The sequence below is a fragment of the Arachis duranensis genome, chromosome 4 (genome assembly GCF_000817695.3).
Source record: "Arachis duranensis cultivar V14167 chromosome 4, aradu.V14167.gnm2.J7QH, whole genome shotgun sequence".
NCBI classification, from domain to species: Eukaryota; Viridiplantae; Streptophyta; class Magnoliopsida; order Fabales; family Fabaceae; genus Arachis; species Arachis duranensis.
The window spans coordinates 103,232,003-103,257,806 of NC_029775.3; the positions used below are offsets into that span (position 1 = coordinate 103,232,003).

The 25,804-nt window shown below is 34.3% G+C and overlaps 1 long non-coding RNA gene and 2 pseudogenes across 2 annotated transcripts; 2 read left to right on the plus strand and 1 right to left on the minus strand.

Moving 5' to 3' along the window:
* The first annotated feature begins 2,737 nt into the window (after positions 1-2,737).
* Positions 2,738-7,647, plus strand: LOC107485408 (uncharacterized). Of its 2 annotated transcripts, XR_008008567.1 has the most exons (6): positions 2,738-3,232; positions 3,325-3,402; positions 3,649-3,835; positions 4,204-4,285; positions 5,389-5,454; positions 7,284-7,647. It is a non-coding gene; the product is annotated as an uncharacterized LOC107485408 (long non-coding RNA). The 2 variants fall into 2 exon arrangements; XR_008008566.1 differs by lacking the exon at positions 2,738-3,232 and having other exon boundaries at positions 3,273-3,402.
* Positions 7,648-9,833: 2,186 nt separating this feature from the next.
* Positions 9,834-11,533, plus strand: LOC127739715 (sugar transport protein 14-like; annotated as a pseudogene).
* Positions 11,534-13,083: 1,550 nt separating this feature from the next.
* On the minus strand, positions 13,084-15,557 carry LOC110280172 (sugar transport protein 14-like; annotated as a pseudogene).
* Positions 15,558-25,804: the final 10,247 nt, after the last annotated feature.

Genomic DNA, 25,804 nt, shown 5'->3' on the forward strand with positions numbered 1-25,804 from the left:
AACAAATTTTAAGTAAATAAATAAGTTTAATCAATGTAATAGGTAAATTTTGTACAAACTTTATGAAAACACAATAAAAAATATTAAATCTTAAAAAATAATACGATTTTTTTATATTTTATAATAAAATTAAAAAAATCTGAATATTATTAAACTGGTTCAATATATTAGATACTTTTATTTTTTAAATAATTTTTAATTATAATTTTGATTAAAAAATTATATAATAAACAATTAATTATAATTTTTCAATTTAAATTAGTTAATTTATTTTTAAAATAAAATACAATAAAAAATCTAATATCATAGTTATATTAATTAATTTTTTAATTAAATTATTTATATAAAATAAATTGATTTTTTTAAACTAAATTATAATATATGTTATCTATCTAAAAAATAATTTTATGTAAAGTCTACGAGTTTTTGGCATTAGGGTTATAGGTACTTTCTATTTTCACGCAAAGTTCTTTTTCCCATGCTTTTTCATGTTAAGCTATTTTTGGAAAGGGCACATGTTGAGCAAGCACATACATGGCGCGTGTGAAACACCCCCAGCATGTTTGCCATTCTCTATGAAGCAAAGAATATATAATTTTTTCAGACAAAAAGTGTACACGTAACACGTGTGATTCAAAGCAATAAGCATGAATGAATGAAGGGTGGTGGAAGTGTCATGTGTGGATATGCATTATCATAAGCTGTACCATGTGATGTGAGGGCCCAACTTTGCAGCCTTTGTGTCTTGTTCTTAGGGGAACCAAGAAAAATTCACAATGCTCTCACATCTGCATCTCTTTTCTACACGTACACTATATCATTATCAAATATTATATCTTAATTTTTATGATCTTTGTGCGTAATGTTGTTTCATGTCTCATTTATTATTAGCTATGTTTAATAATTTAAATAAGATTTACATTTCACTAGTATTAAATGGGAAAAGAGACTACAATATTTACATTATACATATAAAAAAATAAATCATTTTTATATTACAAAAGATATTTAATAATAAAAAAACCAATTTAATATTCGCAATTAAATTCGTTCGACAAAATTATATCGTATGTTTTTTATATCAAATATAGGGATACTGGAAGTTACGGAGGACAACTCGCGGTGGCGTGTTGCGAGGAGGAAGTTACGGAAGTTGCACATCGCGAGTGGAGGAGTTACCATGAATCGGAATAGTTGATTGAGTATCGTAAATCGGGACCCGACAATAGTTGCGTCGCAACAGATGGGGGCGATGACAGAACAGAAGGAAGAGGTTACGCAGCGTGATAAAAGACGCGACGGTAGTCGATGGGTGACGGCATTGAAAACTAGACAGAGACCACATGTTTGTGGAGGGAGAGATTGAACTATTTTCAAATAAATGAAAAGGAATCAAATTTTTGATGAATTGTTTTTATATTTGTGTATTATAAATGTTATTAGGATAAATATAAAAAGAATCTTTTTTAAATTTTAAATTTTGATTTTTAAATTTTTATTTATTTATAAAATTTAAATTATAATAAAATTGAGTTATATTAAATTGTAGGAAGTTATTTCATTATATTTTTCCTTAAAGCAAATGTTACATGTGAAAATTTTCCCAATTTTTATACTGCGCACTAATTTATGGAGATGTAACATCCCCCTGTGATACCTTTTTGACGGACCTAGCACTCTTTTTAGCATTCTAGGAGTCAGTTTCAAACCATAATACAGTCTTGTCTCCTTAATGGCCCTACTATGTGTTTTATTATATTTAATCTAATTGGAGGCAATTAGGAAAAGGTTGTAGGTCATTATCATCACTCTATATAAACAGAAACTGTTCAATGCAGTGTCTCTATTTGAGAATCTTTCCCCCTGTTGGTTTGTCAATTCCTTGTGGTTTGGTGCTTTGGGAATCTTGGATAATGAGTTGATTGTAGTTTATTATGCTTAATTGCTTATGCATTTTCAATCAGATTAATAAGCCATTAAGTTAAAACCCTTGATATTTATGAGTAATGATATCTGTCTTCTTAAATATTAAAAAGGTTTAACTAATATATATTCTTAAGACACGTAATAAAAGATTTTATTTTATTTTTTCAATAAATATAAAATAAATTCGTTGAAAATTTAATTTTTTTGTATTTCCAATAAAAAAATTTTCACTTTGTAATTTTAACATATACTCTAAAGATAGAAGATAGCAAAATCCAATATTAAATATATAAATGTGTTGAAATCTTGGAAAAAAGAGTAATGATATAGCCATCTAGTAATTATTCAAATAGTTTAATGCCATATGAATAAGTTTACTGAATAATATTGGGTCCAATTTCCATCACTATCACCTTTCCCTTTCATACTTTGAATTCCATCTTCCACTACGTACCCATACTTCACATTCATTAATTCTCCACGAATCTTCCTTCAACAACCCTAGTAAATATATTAATTAATTAGTAGTTACCTTCTCATTCATATTTATAACACCATGATCACCGCATACATGTATATTACAATGGAGGCTAGGGCATTGATGATGAATTCCATCACTACTCCCCAAATTGAATACTACTATTAGAAAAAGAAAAAAGAATGGAGTAAGTATGATGTCGAGGCTTATGCAGTAAAGTGATGTGATGCATTCATTTGATTCCAGCATGTGACCCATGTTATCATGCTTGATATATATAGAAAGTGTTCAGTGCACACTAGCTCAGCCTCTCTTTACTTGCTCTTTGTTTTTTTCACTCTAGCTACTCTACTTAGCAAAAGGGAAAAGGAAAAGAAAAAGCACAGCTGTGAAGAGGAGTGATTGTTTCTATTATTTATTTATTATGAACGATAACAAATCCAGCCTTACCCTCTTCACTTGAATTCTCATTCATCTTCTTCTTCTCTCCGAAAATGGAGTGACCGAGTGAGAGCATTGTTGTAATGCTCTTTCCTCTATCACTCTCTGGCCACCACCACCAACAACCTCAATCCCCCCAAATTTGAGGTTCTTCTTCTTCTTCTTCTTCCTCCTCTGTCTCTGGTGAGGTCTTTCTTGACCAGCTTCAGTTATAAAGATCTATTCACGGCAACTACAGTGGCATCCCTTCCTTGCCTGATATGAAATTCCCTGTTCCATCAAAGAGGGCTGCTACCGCTAGCATCAAAATTAAGTCATCCAAAGTCTTGGCATCCGAAAGAAAGAAGTCTCCGATATAATAAGCAGGAATTGGACGCTTCCTTAGTTGTATGTTTGAGTTCTTTAGATTTGTTTTCCCATTGTTCTACTTTGTTATCACCTCAGAGAACATTTTTTTTAACTTGGTTTCTTCTGCACAGGTAATAAGGAAGGTAAACAAAATGGATGCTACTGAACCCTTCAATGTTCCTGTTAATCCTGAAGCTCTGGGAATTCCTGTAAGCACAATATGTAAGCAACATTAGATGTGCTTTCAGATATTGGTTAACATGTGCTGTCTCTTTCTTGATCTTGTACACTCAGACATAGAAGTTATTTCACAAGGATCTATGATATTTGTTGCTCCCAGGAGACTAATTTGATTTGTAGTAAAACCGGAACCAAAAAGTTATCTTTTGTCCTCCCCAAAAATTTGTGATTAGTTGATTACAGGTGTCTAACGTCATTATGCTTTCTGGAACCAGGACTATATGCAGCAATCTTGAAAAGAGCGATCAGTACATGAATTATGAGGATGTTTATAAGGATGTTCAATACATTTGGGACAATCAATAAAGGTGACTATATCTTGGATCTTATGAGGCGAGTGAAGAAGAATTTTATGAAGTACTGCAGCTGGGTTATATTATGAACCATCAAAAGGGACTAAGGGTGAGACTTCCGTGTACCCCTCCATGATTTCTTTCTTTTGTGAAAAGGATAGGTATCAAGCATTTAGTGAGTCATTCTTGACCGCCATTTTCTTTCCTGTTTTAAATATTCTTGTGATACAATATATGAACAGGATTAGATGTGCTTGTTTATATCTGCCATTTTGTCTCCAAACTTCTTTTACTTTTGGGGTCATGCTCAGGATGAGAGATGAGTCAACAAGTGATAGATGTTAAAATATTGAAAAGTGGGAAATTTATAGTTAAGCTATATGATTTTCTGAGATTTTATTTTCACAATCCTACTCAAGTAAATGAAAAGAAGATGAAGATGAATATGCAATTTGAGCATATTCTTCTAATGAGCAGGAGTAGAGGATGCTGCATTATCTGGTGATGGAAAAGTAGCGAAGGGTGGTCAAGCCAAGCAGAAGTCAATGAAACGTCATGAGTGAGTACACTCCCAACTGTGATATTAGAATACTTATGTGGTATAATTGCTATTATGATTGGAAGTTGATATCCCTTGGTCTTAAATTGAATGAAATCTATTGTTAATTATGTGTTTGTGTCAGTAATACTATTTTACATAGAAATTATAGACTAATATCTTTGACTCTAGAAATTTGATACATGATTGATGGTTTAATTTTCTAAAAATGAATGGTTAATCTGAAGAATAAGAATAGAGAAGCTTTGATTACTCTAAGAAATCACGTTAAGTGCAATGTAATTTCTATGGAAGGTATATATAACACAATACATTTATAAACTTGGTTATTCGTATTTCTTCAATTCTTATAATATCATACATTATTCTGCAACAATATTGCATTGTAAATTCATATTGATTATACTATAAGTGAAATCAAATTATAATCTATATAATCCTTTATTATGTAGCTTGCAGAATTATGATCTTTTTTACACTTTTTCTAATCTTACTATAATATTTAACCATTGTGTATCTTTCTTAACTATAGTATTATTTTACTCATGGCTCTCAGTTATTCATCATTTGTCACTAACAAGATCTAATTTCCCTAATTAATTATAGAGAATTTGCGAATTTGTGTGACCTTTTTTTCCTTCCATATGCATGAGGCAACATGGTAATGAAAATGATGTGTGTATCTTCAAGGAGGAAAGGCACAATGAACTAGTGTGTTATGTTGCACTTATCAATGCAGATTTTTAGTGTAATTTCTTTTTTTTTTTTTCCTAACAAGTATAGAAATACTACATTCAGTAAGGGGTGAAAGGCACATTGGTGAATTTTTGTTTTACAACACCCAGATTTTTTGGTGACACATGACATTGTTCAGATAGTTCTGTTAAGATTTTGACTAAATATCTTCATGAATGCAAATTTGATTTAAGATAGGAACATTTATATGTTACTATGATGAAGCATTCTTTTTTAATTCAATTTTTATGAAAAGTAATCATAAATTATTGTATCATTAAGTCCAAATTATTTATTTTCGTGCATCCTACGGACTCATTCACTAGTTAAATATGAAATAATAAAAATGAGTAACAATTTGGTGGCAGGCATAGTATTGAGCAAGAGTATACTGTTACAGAAAGACATTAACTGGTGGCTTCCTTGGACCACAGGTAATACAACTTTCTTTTCCTTTTTTTTTTAAATTTTTTAATCTCCTTTTTTGATGTACTTTTTTAACCCTTTTTTTTTATTTTCCTTTCTCTTTGAGTTTGTCTCAATTTAAGCTAGGGTTGCATCTATTACTGCACATGTCGCCTCAAATTGCTAACTCTTAGTAATTTGTTTTGTCTTTTACCCAATTGTCCACTCATATGTGGATTGAATTTTCCTTAATTTATTTCATTAATAGTAAATATCTATGACTATGATCAAAGATTACATCACCATTCACCTATGGCATATATATTTTAATTGATAGTGGGATAACATTGAATCATTCTTATAAACGTTAGGGATACAAATAGGACGATTTAAACGTTAGGAACACAAATAAGACTTACCCCAAACATTGTGAACAAAAACGATACTTTACTCAAAAATAAATATGATATATTAACTGGAATTGTCACAAAATATATTTTTAATTTAATTAATTGAATGTAAAATGAGATAAAAAAATATATTTTCTTTAAATGAATAGAACAATAAATAGGATCATTTTAATATTAGTATATAAGTTAAATTTAATTGTTTAAGGAAGTACCACTGTAATAATATTAACAAAAATTTGTGCAAAAACAATATTACTTATATTTTAATTTTATGGACTAAACTCATTTCAAAGTATAAGTATTAAATTTATTATGCTAAATTTTTAAGGATAATATAAAAATTCACAATAAATTAATTTTATCTGATATTCATTAATTAAAGAAATAAATTTATTAAAATCTTTTTTAATTAATTAATTAATGATAAGTCTCAGGAAAAAAAAACTAATCTCATAATTCTTATTAACTAAATTATGATATAGGATAGTGGTATGAATAGTTTTATGGGTAGAATTTGTCAAGAATATTTATTAAAAAAATTAAAATATTAAGTTATTAATTAACATCTTTAGATGAAGGACATCAATATTGCTTACACTTGTAAATTAAGAATAACTACTTATGCTACTTATAATTGATTAGATAAAAAATTTTAGAATTATAATTGTACTAAATTAATATTATTTTGTTTTTAAGTTTTCTCTTATTTTGTTTTATGATAAAATTTAGTTTAACATTTTCAAAAATAATGGTAATTCTTATCAAAGAAATGAATGAGCACATATGAAATTTTTTGTTGTGATTTTTTAGAATTTATTTAAAATAATTATCTTTTAATTTAGATTTTAATAAGTATTATTATTAATTTTTTTCATACCCTATGATAATTAAGAAAAATAAACTAAACGAAAAGAATCTTAATATTAGTAAATTAAAGATGGACGAATAAAATATTGAATGAAAAAAGTATGTCAACTTCACTATTAAAATGTATGAGTAATATTTTTAACTTATATTATGTGTTAGTTTTTCAAAATAACAATATTTAATTTTAATTATAGAGATCTATTTAATATTTATCACGAGCTTTTTTTTCTTTTATTTCTCTTTGTTTTTTTTATTTAAAATAATATAGTAAAAGACAAATCTCAATAATATATTATAAAAATATTTTTAAAGTGATATGTTTATGTGATATTTAAATACTATTATATAAGAAAGAACTAAAGAAGTCATTATATGCAAAGTAAGTATAATTGTCTTTTTAGTATAACTATATTTATTAAAAAAATAATATTAATATTAAATACATTGAATAACCTAAAAAAAAGTAAAATAATAATATTGTATATCCAATTTTTTTTGTTAATCAAGTATAACCAAATTAGTTTAATATAACAAAAATCAGTTATAACTAGTATTATTTAATTATATGTCTCTTTTTTCAGAGGATCACAGAAATTGCTGAAGTGGTTGTTTCATTTGATTCCAAGCCTATCCAGGTGAGAAATGATCATCACAAATATCAATATTTTTTTTGAAAAAATAATACTTTAAGATTTAAGAAACAGAGAACACCATTTGCAACCCTACCGAAAAATTAAACCGATATTTTTCATGCTCCCATATCCATTTATCTTATCTCTATGAATCATTTTGTTGTTCACTCTTTTCACGCAACAGAAACCAACAAAGTCTCTAATTACTTAGATAGTTTTAAAGCATAGTCTAACAAACTTTTATTACTTTAAAGATTCTTGAGATGAAATAATCTCTTTATAGAAAAAATTAATGTATTTTATAATAATATTTGCAGGAATCTAATTATATTATAATAAAATTTATAATATAATAAAAATAACTAGTCAGGTAGAACCACCTTTCCTTTCCATAAGAAAATCTTTCTTTGTCGTGTGAAATCGTAGTCCCAAACCTATTGGTTTTGATGAAGTCAACGTTATGTCCAGTTTGGTTTTTGTTTTTGTTTCTTATTTTTATCTTTGGCGTTCTACTTTTAAGATTTTGTGAAAAAAAAAATTGAAAATAGGTGATGAAATAAAAAAACAACTATTTTCACTTTTTCATTCCTAAAAACAGAAAATAATAACAGAAAGCTCACAATCTTTGGATGATTTAATTACGTTCTTGTTTGTTGTAATTCTAATTTCCGTTTCATAGATTCTCATTGTTGCTAAATGATAATTGTGCTGAAACTTGTTAATTTCTAACATGCAATGATTATTAGCAATGGAAGAATTTAGTTCATTTTGTCAATGACAAACGTCATTGTCATAGCTGCTATAATTTTAGGATTAGGACCACTGTATTAAACCAAAATTGTTAATTAGTTATCAAGGAATTATATTTGACTATTACCACTAATTTAAGCTGTCTATATTTATAGTAGCTAATGTAAGTACATATCTACAAAATTATACTTTGTGAGTCATTCTCTTCTTTTTTATTTTTTATTTACATTTTGTATGTTAAGTAAATTATTTATGTTAAGTAAACTATTTTTTTATTTTATTTTAAATATTAAGTTTTCTAAGAATTTATGTTGATTATTCCTTCTTGTTTTTTGGCTGAAAAATCAAGTTGCTCCAAAAGTATTTATATTAATTATTTTTTCTTAGTTGTCCTCTTAAAATAAACTACTCTCATTAGCTATTGCTGTTTTATTCTAATATAGTTAGTTATTATTAATTGTTAATATTGGTGTTCGTTTGTTTTTTTCTTGAAGGAGATTGATAAAAAATATTTACGAATCTTTGGTGAACACACTAAGTGCAAATTGTGCATATATAATAAATTGTTGCGTCATGACCTCGTAAAATATTTCTATCTTATACTTATTTGTTTTTATATGTTTATGTTATTCTTTTGCACTTTTTTTTTATGTATATTGTTCTTTTGATGAAATGTTTGCCTACCTTTGAATTATTAATAGAATTTTTTCATCTATTAATATTCTTTTAAGATTTTGTAAGCGGACATAAAAATTACATTATTTTTGCTACCTAGATTCTTAGTTTAATAGTAATATCACTGTGAACAATTAGGTTTTCCCAAGAATTGGATGAGTTTACCAAGACATAGCCAAGAGTTTAGGGATGACATCAATAGATTCTTGGACTATGCTTACTCCGTTTTACTCTTTTTGCCAATTAAATTTGGATGTTTAACTTTGTCAATGGATATATTAAATTTAGAAAATAGCAATGGCTGACAGAAGTGTGCAATAAGTTCCGTCCAAACTTGAAAGGTTGCATCTTTTTCTACTATTCTTGACAGGTGTGGCTCTGTCCTGCACCCAGGACAAGTAGATATCTCATTCTTTTGGGACTTTGCCGCTACTGAAGAACCGAAAACCAGACTAGAAAACGTGTTCTTCTCATTCTTTATGGTAGTAGGAAGCGTGCTTACTGCTATGGAGAATGAAAAGCCACCATCAAGGATAAAATTGAGAATTTTCCAAACATTCTTGGAGCTACCAAGCGCACACCCAATGGGATCCACACCCAAAGACATAACACCCATAAACACCCAGTTTATCAAAAGACCCTGAGCTCTATATCACACACCGATGTTATATGCTGCATCCTTAGGTTCCCACCGTATACCTCCTTCCCCATCCAATTAGTGTTGTACAAGAACACGAACACCTCTGTCTCTCTCCGTCAAACATACTTTCCATCCCTCGAACGCTCTCTTAGCATTCCTCGAATGCGCTCTCTGTCAATCACTTTTTTCATCCCTCGAATGTAACACTACATAGTCATGAGCTCACCGGCGCAACTGGTATCAAAGTCTGCATCGGCGCAGTCGGAATAAGGGTCTCTACCAGCGTAGCCGAAATTGGGGTCACCATTGGTGCAACCAAGCCCAGTCTGTAAGCTAGTCATGGTGGCCATCATCGCTGCCGGAATCTACTTTGTCTCGGCTGTAGAGCTATCAATGCTAATACCCGCCTACTAGATTTTCGGAGTACCTGTAAGATGGATCTCTCTCGTCTAGCTCGGCGGCCCCATTTTAAGCTTGGATCTCGAGCCCATCCTCCGTTACTAGAGTAGACGGTGCACTTGTAAACTTAGGTGCCACCGTCCTTTTATCCTTGCCGGTGCCATTGCCCTCACCAGAGCTCTTTTGATAATTAGCTTCTCCGCAGACATCGACTACGCCTTTTAAGACCCTTCTCCTATAAGGAACCTCGGCCACACACCATAGCCATCTTTATGATTGGGTTCCGGATGTTGGACACGTCGATCAACATGATCCAGGTCCCCAGTTGAGCCTTCTTTGGTGACCTTGTCGCCAGCGACCAACGAAAAATCTGACAAGCAAACACATCTTCGCATTCTTCATGGCAGTGGGAAGCGTACTAGGTTACTTGGCCACGTTCCTTCAGAGATTTCCGACTAAGTTGCCAAACTCAATGCAGCTGCACAGAACATTGCAATGCTCATCATTGGCAGGGTCCTTCTTGGAGGAGGCATTTGCTTTGGCAACAAAGCTGTACTCTTGTATCTTTCTGAAATGGCTCCAGCAAGGAATCGAGGAGTAGTCAATCAACTCTTTCAGTTCACAACCTATTTTGGAATCTTGGTTGCAAACCTCATCAACTATTTTACTGACGAAATACATCCCCATGGATGGAGAATTTCGCTGGGCTTGACGGCTATTCCGGCACTTCTGATGCTTGTTGGAGGTATTTTCTATGCCAAGACACCTAACAGTCTTGTGGAACAAGGAAGGTTCGACGAGGCAAGAAAAGTATTGGAGAAAGTAAGAGGGACTAAGAATGTTGATGCCGAATATCAAGATCTTGTTGAAGCTAGTGAAGAAGCACATGCTGTCACTAGCCCCGTTAAGACACTCTTGAAAAGGAAGTACAGACCCCAACTTGTGATAGGAGCCTTGGGGATTTTGGCATTTCAGCAGCTAACTGGCAATAACTCCATCCTCTTTTATGCTCCTGTCATTTTCCAGAGTATTGGGTTTGGTTCTAATGCGTCACTATTTTCATCTTTTTATCACCAATGGAGCTCTCCTTGTCGTCACAGTCATCTCAACGTTTTTAGTCGACAAATTTGGTAGAAGGAAGTTCTTTCTGGAAGCTGGTTTTAAAATGATATGCTGCATGGTAAGTATTATTGCTTGTTTATGCTGCTGTCCTAGTTGTTTATGCTGATTAATTGCTTATTGGACCCTCTAGTTTGGTTGATTTTCAAATTACTACTGCTGTAGTTTTGGCTCTGGATTTCGGACATGGCAAAGAACTTTCTAAAAGCGTCAGTTACTTTCTTGTTATTGTGACATTCTTATTTGTGTTGGCTTATGGAAGATCTTGGGGTCCACTAGGATGGTTTGTTCCTAGAGAGGTCTTCCCATTGGAGATAAGATCAGCAGCACAAAGTATAGTGGTGTGTGTCAACATGATCTTCACTGCACTTGTGGCACAGTTGTTTCTCATGTCACTTTGCCACCTCAAATATGGGATCTTCTTGCTGTTTGCTGGCTTAATTGTCTTCATGAGTATGTTTATCTTTTTCCTCTTGCTGAAAACAAAGCAAGTTCCAATTGGGGAAATTTATCTCCTCTTTGAAAACCACTGGTTCTGGAAGAACATTATAAGACAAAGGGACCAACACCATGGGAAGACAGCTGCTGTTTAAGAGCCTCAATGAAGTTATGTATGTTTGAATTGTCAACTGTAAGTCAGACATGGTTAAGGTAAAAGCTATATAAGAGAATAACTTTTACCTAAATAATGTTTTGGAGCTTTCCACACGGCAAAGAATAATAACTATTAACCAAAGAACATTGGCGTCGTTGCCGTGGAACCTGGAAGTCATTCCATCATCATGGCGGACAACCTTGACAACGATCACAATTCCGGTTTGGAAGAAAGAACTCCGCTTAAAAATACGGATGCCACATTAAAGGATGTGCCTCAATCCAAGGGAGACAAGCAGTCTCCGAACACAGAAATCTTAGATGCCCTCCGTAAACGGCAGGATCGCCTCAAACAGCTCGAACAATAGGTCGAGCATCAGCGGGAAGCCGAAAGAGACATCTGAAGAGAAACAAGACGGCACCGAGAGCTAGAGGACAAGCTCTTAAAGCTCGAGGCTGACCTCAAAACTAAAACCATTCGATCCAGTCACAAAGATAGCCCCCCAAGGACCAAGACCCATTTACCAAATAAATCATGAAAGTTAAAGTCCCAAAAGACTTCAAAACTCCTGACATGACCCCATACGACGGTACATCTGATCCAAGCCATCATCTCAGCAATTTCAGAAGCAGGATGTATCTCATAGATGCCTCAGACGCCATACGATGCAAAGCTTTTCCAACTACTCTAACTAAAACGGCAATAAAGTGGTTCGACAGTTTGCCTCCAAGATCAATTACAAGCTTTGATGACTTTGCCAAAAAGTTCCTTGCTAGGTTCTCCATCAAGGATGATAAAGCCAAGCATGCTCCAAGCTTGCTGGGAATCAGACAAGGAGATCGGAAAAGCCTCCACAACTACATGGAGAGATTCAACAAAACATGCCTTGACATACAAAGTCTTCCAACAGAAGCGGCTATCATGGGACTCATCAACGACATAAGAGAAGGACATTTTAGCCACTCAATATCCAAGAAGCACCCAACATCTCTAAACGAGGTTCAAGAAAGGGCGGAAAAATATATCAATATGGAGGAGAACTCCCGATTGGGAGATAGCTCAAAAATTGGATTCTCCTACCTACCTTGGGACTAGAAAAAAGACCCTAGAAAGAAAGAAGGTCAACCCACAGAGAAACCTAGAAAGTACCACAACTACACCCCTCTTCGAGTGTCCCTTGTGGATGTCTACGGAGAGATATGCAACATGGAAAAGATCCCACCCCCCGTCCGATTAAACATAAAAGAGGAGGAAGTCGGACAGAGTATTGCGAATACCACCTAATCTACAGACACTCTACCATTGAATGCTACGACTTGAAGAACATCATAGAAAAGCTAGTTCGGGAGGGCAGATTAGATTGGTTCCTTGCCAATACAAGGGACGAACTAAAAAATGCTACGACTTGTGGCACAGTTGTTCCTCATGTCACTTTGGTTAATAGTTATTGTTCTTTGCTGGTCTAGAAAGCTCCAAAACATGGTTTAGGTAAAAGTTATTCTCTTGTATAGCTTTTACCTTAACCATGTCTAACTTACAGTTGACAATTCAAACATGCATAACATCATTGAGGCTCTTAAACAACAGCTGTCTTCCCATGGTGTTGGTCCCTTTGTCCTACAATGTTCTTCCAAAACCAGTGGTTTTCAAAGAGGAGATAAATTTCCTCAATTGGAACTTGCTTTGTTTCCGGCAAGAGGAAGAAGATAAACATACTCATGAAGACAATTAAGCCATCAAACAGCAAGAAGATCCCATATTTGAGGTGGCAAAGTGACATGAGGAACAACTTTGCTAAGTGCAGTGAAGATCATGTTGACACACACCACTATACTCTGTGCTGCTAATCTTATCTCCAATGGGAAGAACTCTCTAGGAACCAACCATCCTAGTGGACCCCAAGATCTTCCATAAGCCAACACAAATAAGAATATCATAATAACAAGAAAGTAACTGATGCTTTTAGAAAGTTCTTTGCCATGTTCGAAATCCAGAGCCAAAGCTACAGTAGTAGCAATTTGAAAATCAACCAAACCAGAGGGTCCAATAAGCATTTAATCAGTATAAACAACTAGGACATCAGCACAAACAAGCAATAATACTTACCATGCAGCATATCATTTCAAAACCAGCTTCTAGAAAGAACTTCCTTCTACCAAATTTGTCGACTAAAAACGTTGAGATGACTGTAGCGACGAGGAGAGCTCAATTGGTGATAAAAGATGAAAACAGTGATGCATTAGAACCAAACCTAATACTCTGGAAAATGACAGGAGCATAAAAGAGGATGGAGTTATTGCCAGTTAGCTGCTGGAATGACAGAATCTCCAAGGCTCCTATCACAAGTTGGGGTCTGTACTTCCTCTTCAGGAGTGTCCTAAAGGGGCTAGTGACTGCCTGTGCTTCTTCGTTATCTTCAACAAGATCTTGATATTCGGCATCAACATTCTTAGTCCCTCTTACTTTCTCCAATACTTTTCTTGTCTCGTCGAACTTTCCTTGTTCCACAAGATTGTTAGGTGTCTCGGCACAGAAAATACCTCCCACAAGCATCAGAAGTGCCGGAAAAGCCGCCAAGCCCAGCGAGATTCTCCATCCATGGGGATGTATTTTGTCAGTAAAATAGTTGATGAAGTTTGCAACCAAGATTCCAAAATAGGTTGTGAACTGAAAGAGTTGGTTGATTGCTCCTCGATTCCTTGCCGGAGCCATTTCAGAAAGATACAAGGGTACAACTTGGTCGCTAAAGCAAATGCCTCCTCCAAGAAGGACCCTGCCAATGATGAGCATTGCAATGTTCTGTATAGCTGCATTGAGTTTGGCAACTTAGTCGGGAATCTCTGAAGGAACGTGGTCAAGTAACCTAGCACGCTTCCTACTGCCATGAAGAATGCGAAGAGTGTGTTTGCTTGTCGGATTTTTCGTTGGTCGCTGGCGACAAGGTCACCAAAGAAGGCTCAACTGGGGACCTGGATCATGTTGATCGACGTGTTCAACATCCAAAACCCAATCATAAAGATGGCTATGGTGTGTGGCCGAGGTTCCGTATAGGAGAGGGAGTCTTAAAAGGCATAGCTTGATTATTTGAGTTTAATTGGGATTCTAGGATGTTAAATAAGGTTTTATGATATTTTGGTAGTTGTTTGGAGGTTTGGAATGCTTGGTTTGGTGCAAAAACATAGAAAATTTTTTGAAAAACAGAGCATCAACCCACACGTACGTGTCACCCATGCGTACACGTGGCCCAAGTATCTTCGACCATCCACGCGCACGCGCGTACGCATGGTTCCAGAAGTTTCAACCCTCCATACATGAAACCGAGAGTTGTGCCTACCTCATGCCAACTTTGTGCCTGAGGCACAACTCTACCCACGCGTACGCGTGCACGTCGTTTTTTCCGAATAACACACCACGTGTACGCGTGACCTACGCGTGCGCGTTGTTTCCATTTCACCTCACCAAATGCATGCGTCCTTCTACGTGTATGCGTGGATTGCCTTGCATCAACCTTCTTCTTTTCTTCTCTTCTTTCCATTTCTTGCCTTCTTCTTTCTTCTCTTCTATTCTTTTCCCTCTTCAACCATCATCCAGCACTACCAAACACCACCTATAACCATTTCTTTTAGTTAGTTGATTAGTAGTTATTTAGTTTAATTTTTTGTTATTTTTCTATTTTTCATTATAAGTGTTGGATTATTAATCTTGTTACTGTTTCTTGCTGCTGATTATTGATGAGATGTTCTTTTAATATCATTGTTTTTAATTTTCATTGTTGAATTTCTTTGTTGAGGACACATTTGGGTACTTGGTTTTGAGTTTTCATGTTCAACATTTGTGAATATCAAGTACATATTACATTGCCTTTAAGCTTCTTAACTCTTTTGAATTGCATATTTTGGCCACCATGCATTCATCATCCATTGTTAGGCAATTGTACATTTTCAATGCATTTTTTTAGTGTGCTTGTTTAGGATTGAGCATCACCTATTTCATGCATTGAGATTTTGAAATTGTGAAATCGGATCAAAAGCTTACCTGGTGACATATTTTTGAGCTTTTCAAACTTTGTGGACCATGCTTGCTATGTGATTGATTTTAACTCTTACGTCTCCTTTTCTAAGTTCCATAACATCCATGTCTTCAACCCTTATGTCACTTATGTGTTTCAACAACTTCAATATGTATCATTGAGTGTTGTGTAAGTTTCATATACCGTTTTGTTCACTAAGTTTACTTACACATCAACCGATGTCCATCCATTATCCATTTCATAATTGCTTGATTAATTGCTTAGATGCTTTCATGCTTCTTCATTACTTGTTTGCTTATCTTAACTTACAAGTCTTTTGAAGTATCTCAAGCACACTAGAATGAGTGAAGCGTATGCTTTCTTTTGTATAATTGTGACATGACTTTTAAATACTAGGGTGTGAGTTCTAAACTGCATGCAATCTAGGACCTACACACCTATTTTTCATCAATATCACAATAATTCACTCACTCCATTCTAATGGTTTTTACCTTATCCCAACAATTTACACTTCTTTGCTTTTGCATTTATTTTTCTTACTATCCTTCTTTCTATTTTTTATGGAGGAGTCCCCATAAGCAAAAATGGAAGTGGGAGAAGAACACGCAGCAACCGGTTGACCCACCAGCTAAAGGTAGCAACTAAGAAAGTCGCCGTACCCCTTGCTCATCTTTGAGTGCACCGAGGACGGTGCAAACTTTTAAGTGTGGGGAGGTCGTCCGACCACTCGGTAAAATTTTGGGTGACAAATTTCTAATCCCAACACTTTTGCATCTCATTTTTAGGTCTTTTAGGATTTTTGGTTGCATTGCATATGTATATATTAAGCTTAGTCAAAATCATGATATTTTCCAAGAAATTCATCTTTAGGGCACCCTAATTGATTAAAAAATTTTTTTTAGAACTTGCTTGAATTATACATATTGTGGATCATATTTTTGAGCTAAGAACACAAGCATGTGAGATTTGAGCCTAATGGTGTGGTTACATCATATAACCACTTATTTTCATTCTTGTGTGCATTATTCTCTTTCTATGATTGTAATCTTTGATTTGTTGGATTCTATATGTCCATTATTTTGTGTATACATGCACTTATATGATTGAGGCCATTGTTTCAAATAGCTCACTTACCCAATAGCCTACCTTTTGTCTTCCATTGAAACCAATTTTGAGCCTATGTTTAACCCATTTGTTCTTAATGTTAGCACATTACAAGCCTTAAGTGAAAAACAATATATGTCCCTTGTATGGATCTTTGATTAGCTTAGGCTAGTGAGAGTGTTTATCATTCAAGTTTGGGAGAGTTGGGAACATTGGTTGGGATGAAAGTGTATCTTTGCATTTTTTTGTAAAAATTTTGGGAATTAGGTACATACACATGCATTAAATGTAAAACCATATGTATTGATACTTTTGTATATACTTTATTGCAAAAAAAATACAAAATAAAGAAAAAATTATATATATAAAAAAAAGAAAAAGAAAGAAAAAGAAAAGCAATAAGAAGGGGACAAAATGTCCCAAGTAAAGCTCAATAAGAATCAATGCATATGAGTTGTAATCCAAAAGAGAATGCATGAGTGTGTAGAAAAGTGAAGAATGGGTAGTTAGGTTAGCTTCTAAATTGTATAGGTCGTTATATAGGTTAGGTGGGAAGTTTAGGTTAATCAAAGATTCAAATTCTAGTCCACTTAACCATATATGACCCTACATTGACCCTAACCCCATTACAATCTATGGAAAAGCCCTCATGATATTTGTATGCATGCATTGAATAATTGTTGATTGTTAGATGAAAAACAAATCTTGGAAAGTATGATTATGGGAGAATTGAGTGAATCAACCCCAAACACTTGAGTGACTAGAGCGGATACACATCCGGTGAGGGTTTGATTGCTCAATTATATGTTTTCACCATGATCATTCTTCTTCATGCAAGTTTGTAAAATCTTTTTAATAATTCAATACAATTGTGGGTTTGGTTTGGTTTGAATTGATTTCTAGTGCTTTAGCCCTTATGCTTACATATGTTTCCTTGGAAGTGATTTGTTTTGACCAAGTGATTGCATTCATATAGATAGTTGCATTTATATAAGTTGCATCTAGGTAGTTTACATTGAATAAATGTTGATACTCTTTGTCTCTTTCTTGAGTTTAGCATGAGGATAAGTGTGGGGAGGTTTGATAAACCCTAATTTTGTAGTTTATCCTGTGCTTAATTTGGGAGGATTTTATCACCTTTCGCCACATTTATTCAATGAAACAGCATGGTTTTGCAATTCTCCTTGAATTTGTACTTAAGTATAAAAACATGCTTTTTAGGCCCTTAAATTGGTAATTTTTATTCACCTTTGATTCCGCTAGATTCCTTGATGTGTTTGTTAGTGAATTCAGGTTGAAAAGGGCTAGGAATGGATCAAAGGAGTGAAGAGGAAAGCATGCAAAGCGGAGAAATCATGAAAAAACAAGGATTTGGAGTGCATTCATCGACGCGCACGCGTGACGGACACGTACGCGTAGATATGAAGTCTCATGGCAACGTGTACGCGTAGACGACGCGTACGCGTGGATGGAAAAATGCCAAGCGACACGTACGCGTGACCCACGCATACGCGTCGATACTCACACGTGACCTCATTAAAGTGAAAACGCTGGGGCGATTTCTGAGCTGTCCAGGCCCAAATCCAACTCATTCTTGAGGCTATTTCATGCAAAATTCAAGCTTGGGCAAAGGGGGGAGCACTTAGTTAGTCATGATGAGCCTTTAGTTAGTTTTCTAGAGAGAGAAGCTCCCTCTTCTCTCTAGAATTAGGTTAGGATTAGGTTAATTTCTCTTAGATCTACATTTGATTACTTGATTTCATCTTGTTTCCTTTAAAATTTCTTGTTCTAATGCTTCAATTCTTTTTGGTTCTCTTGTTAATTTTACTTTCATGCCTCTCTTATGTTCATGCACTCATGTTGGATTTGAATCTCCTTTAATGAAATTTGATGTTTGACGTCTCTTTTATTGTTGATTTGAGTTGTGAATTTTACTTTCCTTGAAATTGGTAGTTGGTAGATTTTACTATTTCTTGCACATTTATCATGCTTTCCTTTTATGCCTTCCAAGTATTTGACAAAATGCTTGGTTGGATGTTAGAGTAGCTCTTTGAGCATTCTTGGCTTGGAAAGAGTAATTAGGCAATCTTGAGTCATGAAAACCTAACCTATGTTGGTGATCTAGAGTTATTAGCTAATATTGCTTCTAATGACGCTAATCTTTTGCTAATTCAATTAGTAAGTTGATTAGGACTTTTGGATTGAGATTAGCTAGTTTTATTAGACTTTCTTCGAGTGTGAGGATAATATGATACCTTCTTCCATCGTCGGGGATGACGTAATAAGATAAATTCTTGTTTATTATTGTGATATGATTAACTAGTCTTATTTGACGTTCTCCCTATGTGAAGATGACATGATACCTTCTTCCATTTGCCGGAGTTGACTAAATAGAATGAATTAATCATTGTATGACTAGGATAGAAAGCCTATATTCTCAATCTTTGCCATGAATGTCTCTCTTTATTGATTGCTTTCTTTAATTGCATACTTGATTTAATTTTCTTGCCATCTACTTTCTTGCCCATTTAATTTCTCGTCCTTTTTACAAATCAAACTCCCATGTTCCTTCATAGCCAATAATTGACCACTTCATTGCAATTCCTTGTGAGACGACCCGATGTTTAAATACTTCGGTTAAATTTTCATTGGGGTTTGTACATGTGACAAAACCAAAACTAAATTTGATGTGAGAGTTGTTATTTGGTTTGGAGCTATGCTTGCAACGATATTTTATTGAGAAATGCCTAACCAACATAATTCTTGCTATAAAGACATAACAAAAAGGAGCCGGGGGAGGAGGAGGACACTGAGGATGGAGATGCCGAGAATGCATTGAACTTGGAATTTTCCATGCAACCCGAGCCCCGCATCCATCAGCTAAAGGTGGAGCGCTTTAGAGCCGTTCTCCCGGATTGTATTCGTGCACAGAGGACCGTGCAACGCTTAAGTGTGGGGAGGATTCGCCATTTTTTGGGGCATAAATTTTCTTTTTCGAATACTTTGCACTTTATTTTTGTTTTCTTTTATTATGTTTCTTGTAGATATTTGGAGCGTTTTTAACTGTTGCATTGCATTTTTTCTTTTGGTATATATATCTATATATATATCTTAGTTTATTTCTAGTTATTGCTTTTGGCATTTTTGCTTTTGCTTGATATATAGCTTATAGATATTGGTTGTAATTGGATGATGTGAATAGCATAATGCTTAGTTCAATTTTGATCCTAATTGTTCACGTTAGTTTTTTGTGATGTTGAAAATTAGGAGAAGAACTAAGAAATTTTGAAAACTTTGCATCTATCACAACATACATACATTCATATATAGAAAATAATTTTGGTGAAAAACAACAAAGATCTCCAAGAATTTTATTTTTAGGACGTTCTATGGAATTGATTTGGAAAAATTGTTTTTAAAAACTTGCTTAAATGAATTTTTTGTGAAACATAGAAGAGTGATAGAACAAAATAACCTTGTGAGTTGTTGAGCCTTAATGAGTGGTTACACATTATAACCACAAATTTTGTTCATTGTGTGCTATGCTCCTTCTATGATTGTAATCTTGGTTTTGCTTGATTTTTTATTTCCAATGTTTAATGTTTTGAATGCATTTAGCATTAGTGAGGCCATTTTTGAATTAGACTCACTCATCCATATGGACTTACCCTTGCATCTACCTTTGTTAACCCCTTTTGAGCTTTTTAATCCCCTTTGTTCTAATTGTTAGCACATCACAACCCCAAGTGAAAAACCATGAATTACCTTGAATTGCATCTCTGATTAGCTTAGGTTGAGGAGTGTGTTTCATTTAAGTGTAAGGGGAATTTTGGAAAGCATCGGTAGAGACATAAAAGTATTTTTAGGGTATTCATTGAAAATTTGGAAAAATAGATGCACATTCATGTATCAATTTGTTTTAACCATATGCATTTGTCCTAGAAAAAGAAAAAGAAAAAAAAGTGAAATGAAAATAATAATAATAATAATAACAATAACAATAACAATAAGATGGGACAAAAGTTATCCCAAAGAAAAAAATAAATAAAAAATGCATATGTGAATTTGGATAAAAAAGATGCATGAATATGTATAAAAAGTGTGATTATGGGAAGTTAGGTTGCATATTTTGCTATTTGGTTAATATAGGTTGAGTGGGGCACTTGAACTAATCAAAGATCCAATTCTTTAGTCCACTTAGCCATATTTATCCTACCTTAATCCTAACTCCATTACAACCCTCTAAAGACCTCATGATACTTGCACTCACGCATCACATATTTGTTGATTGTTAGATGAAAATCAAATTCTTGAAAGCATGATTAGAAGGAGACTTGAGTGATTAAACCCTAAAACACCGAGCGTTGAGAGTGTATACACACCTAGTGAGGGTTCGATCACTCAACTCTATGTTTCCATACTTCTTATCATGTATTCTTGCAAGTTGCTTCATTTTGATGAGCTAAATCAATTCTCTATATTGTGATTGCATTGAGCTGTTTCTTTGCTGAGCCCTAGATGTCTATACTCTTGCTTGGAATTCATTGGTTTGTTTTCACCAAACTCATAGTACATTATATATATATAGTATACATGCATGTAGGTAGATGCATTAAATAAGTTGCTTGTCCTTCTATCCTTCTCCTTTGATCATGATTAGCATGAGGACATGCTATTATCTAACTGTGGGAGAATTGGTGAGTCCATATTTGACGATATATTTTGGTTTGATTTGAGTGGATTTCATCACGTAAACCCACATTTATTCATCCAAATAGTATACTTTTGTGTTCTCTCCCTAAATGGTGCTTAATTGTAAAAACATGCTATTTTGTGTTTTAATTTAATTAATTTTATTCCACTTTCATTCCATTTGATGAGTGATTTCAGGTGTAATAGGTTGGAATGACTTGATAAGAGTGGAAGAAAAGCACGAAATTGGGAGAAAACATGAAAAAATCAAAGGAGAAAAGTATTTCAGCTTGTGCCCACGCATACCTTCTGTGCCCACGCACAAAGGTCAAAATCAGCACCTGTGCCCACACACAAGCTGTACCCACGCACAGAATAGAAATCAGCAAGTGTGCCCATGCACAACTTCTGTGCGTATGCGTAGGAGAAAAATCAGCATGTGTGTGTACGCACAGGTACCAGCGTGTGACTTCATTAAAAAGTCACGTGGCTCGCGATTTTGAGGTCTTTTTGGCCCATTTCTGGAAGGCTGAAGCTGATTTTGGATGATATATGAAGGGGGAAGCAACCACACATCATAAAATACATGACCATACTTCATAGAATACACTTTAGGAGTAGTTTTAGGGTAGTTTAGCTTAGGTTTCTTCTCTCAATTTCCTTAGAGTTCTTGATTAGGGTTTGTAGAATTTTATAGTTCAAGTTTTGATTTTAGATCCTACCAATTTCATTGTAAGTATTTCTTTTTTTTCTCTCTTTTATTACACTATTTGTTCTACATTTTCTTACACTTTAATTCCCTTTGTCAATATATACATAGTTTTGCAATTTTGGACTTCTAGTTGAGGAATTTGATGTTTGATGGCTATTTTATGTTTGTTTGAGTTATTATTGCTAATTGTGATCATTTGTAGTTCATAGCTTTCATCATTTTCTCAAATTTGCCATGTTTTATGTTTATGCCCACTATGTGTTTGATGAAATGCCAATGTTGATTATGGGGTAATTTCTACCCCTTGACTTGGGAAAAATGAGTTTATGGATTACTAGAGCCATAATGTCCAACATTTATTGATAATTCTTGGGTTGTAAGTTGTTACTGTTTCCACTAACGCTAGCTTTTTACCAATTAATTTGGTAAGTTAGCTAGGATTTGTGGATTAATGACAATTATGCTCACTTAACCTATCCTTCGATGTTAAGGGTTGACTTAGTGATATTAATCCATCATAATTATCATAGTTATGGTTATGGCAAGGAAGGGATTTCATTACTCATCCAAAGTCAAGGTTTCATTCATGTTTTGAACCACTTTTCCATCACTTTATAACATTACTTGTCTATATTACATACATAGTTCCTTTATTCCTTTATTAGTTTATTAATTGCAATTTTGAATCGTTCTTTGATTTCTTTAGTTGTTTGCTTCTTTATCATTGAACACTCTTTGTCTCTCACAACCAATTTTATGCGCTCTTTGTCACTAGTTCCTAGGGAGAATGACCCGGGAGTCTAAATACTCTCAGTTAAATTGATTTGAATTGTGACAATATCTTGGATTAAATTTTGATTTGAATCAATTGTTGGTTCGGAGCTATACTTGTAACAAAAAACCTATTTTGTGAAATTTTGAAACCACGTTTGGTCCTACATCAGGTATCAGCATGGCAGGAGGTTTTTATCGCCTGAGCTTATCCTAGGTGACTCTAGGGCAGCTGCGATACCAGCTTAGGCGATTAAGTGAAGTCCCGGACGAGTCCCGGACATGGACCAGCTGCCTGATGTTCTGGACAACTGTAGGGTTGCTAGGAGGTAGCGTGTTGGGACACGATCTAGCCAGCGTGGGTGGATTTGGCTGGAGGAGGCCATTGATGCGATTCAGATTGACGACAAACGATGGTGAAGCCACTAAATCTGGCTCGGGTGTAATCACCAGCACTGCTGACGAGGATCCAACAGGCAATGCACTAGAGCTAGCTAGATGTCCTGTGGAGTGCAGATTCTTGTTCGAACCTCCGGAACTAGATGCCACATCCACAAGCTTTGCCAATAACTCTGGAGTCTTCACCTCAGGAAACTGACGGCGACAATGAAACAGCACCTGCATATCTTCGTCACTGCTAATAACGAATGAATCATACTTTACATCATCGCGTAACATGAAAATCGAAATTCTATAGAACAACTTCTCCACCCGTTTCATGCCATGCAATCCTAGTCTCTGGAGTATATGATTCTTAAACTCAGCGAAAATGGTCGAAGGTTAAAGAAATACACTCAGCGGGTCCTTGTCGGTGAACTTAATTCCTGATCGCATTTTCTTTTTAATGGACCCTCTATAGTGCACAAGAGCTACAAAACTCTGACTAGCTATTGTGAATCTCACTCTTCTACAAAATTTCGTGTAGGAGCTCGTTTTTATATACCACATTGCTTTGTAAAAATTGAAACATTTAACTTCGATTTACTCTAACGTTGGTGCATGTGTAAATCGAATTTAATTGATTCGGTTTACGTTCATTCATAAATCGAATTGATTAGATTTAAGTTCATCTTTAAATCGATCCTACTTAATTCGATTTAGTAGGAAAACTTTAAATCAAATTGATTTGATTCGATTTTAGTTGAACTTCATTTTTTACCTAATTCAAATCAATTTCATTCGATTTACTACATGTTTCACTAAATCAAATTCACTCAATTCGATTTATATAGAAATGTGATTTGGAACTTTGACGTTGCATTTTTTGATTTGGAACATTCAGGACATATTGAAATCCATTGGGTTTAATAAAATTATTTTCTCTTAAAAATAAATTAAACTATATATATATTTATACACAAATATATTAATGACTGATTTTGGTATACAAATAATGTTTTTAGAAAATAAAATAACAAATCTACTACCACCTTAGCAAAAAATTGACATTTAGTAATTACTTTCAAAAGGTGGCATTTTGATAATAAATTTTAGAAAATATGACATATTAATAAAAAAACTTATAATGTTTTAAATATATTTCAATTATATTCTTGAGAATCTACACCGTTAACAGAGATACTCATGTGATAATTGTATGAAATATATTGTTGACATGTGACAATTATAATTTTTTTTTATATAATTTACAAGTAAGAATATATAATACTTAATTATTTGTTATAATCTCATTATTATTAGTTAATTATTAAAGGTATTAATAAGGACATTTTTAATATGTCAATCATATCAAATTAAAATCGAATAAAAGAGTTCTTAAATAGTTAAACCCAAAATAGAATTAAAAATCTTCTTTAACATAAACTTACTATGTTAACGGTTGAGAGAGAGAAAGAAAACAATCAAAATGAAAGAATTACGGCACTATAGTGAAAATTGGATCCTTAGTTCGACAGGGATGGCAAAGCGAATCGAATTCGTCGGGTTAGCCTACTAAAACTGTCAAAAGGCGAATTGAAGTGAGATTTTAAACTTGCAAAACCTACTTCACCGAAATCGTAGGGTTTGACAAGGTGGGACAGACTGATCCCAGTCATTTTTTAAAGGACTCTTCTGTAAAAATCCAATTTTTGGTAAACAGGTTTTTCTGATTATTTTAAAATTTATTTCGCAAAATCCTGAACCACGGCCCAATAAAAAATAGTGAGGCTGGCCGAATGGTAAAAAAAAAGAAAAAAAGAAAAATTAAATAGAAAAAGACCATTAATAAGGTCAATATTGACTTTATGAAGGTAGTTAATATTGTTATCAAATCCAGCTTGACCTGATCGGTTCGATCGGAAACCCAGTTATCCGGTCACCTGGCCCGGCTGAACCACTCATTGAACCGACTATGCAGTAGACCCGGTGAGACCCGGTTCGACCCGACGGATTTTTATTAAACCCGGTGACTCGGCTGATTAATTTAACCCGATTCAGGTTGTGTTTATTTATTTATTTATTTATTTAATATCTGACACCCCAACCCCACCCCCAACGTCAAATGTCCTAATCTGATCCCCTGCCCTTAAGCCTCAACATCTCTTTCCTGGGGTATTTTCTCGCTACTCTCTCCCTCAAGCTCTCTCACCTCTTTTACGCCACTCTCGTCTCCGGTGTGTCACTTCTCTCTCGGTCTAGCACTCACTGTTTTGGAATCAGGCTTGTCCCGCTTTGTGTCCTCAGCGTTACAAGCTCAGACACTGCCTTCCTGGCCTCGCTTCGCAGGTGGTAGAACCAAACGGAACCATACGAAATCCAGTCGCACGCCTTCTCCTACGCTCGTCGTCGCTGAAAGTAGAGGCAGTAGGTCCGGTGGGTTGGTCTTGTTTGTCTTCTTGCTTGGAGCCTCGCCGTCAACTTCCTTAGCGCAACTTGATTTGGTGAATTCCAACAAATTCCTCATTTTTTTCTGTTTTGATTTTATTGCTATAATTCATCACTGCAATTTGATTTTATGTGTTGCTACAATTTGTTTCTGATT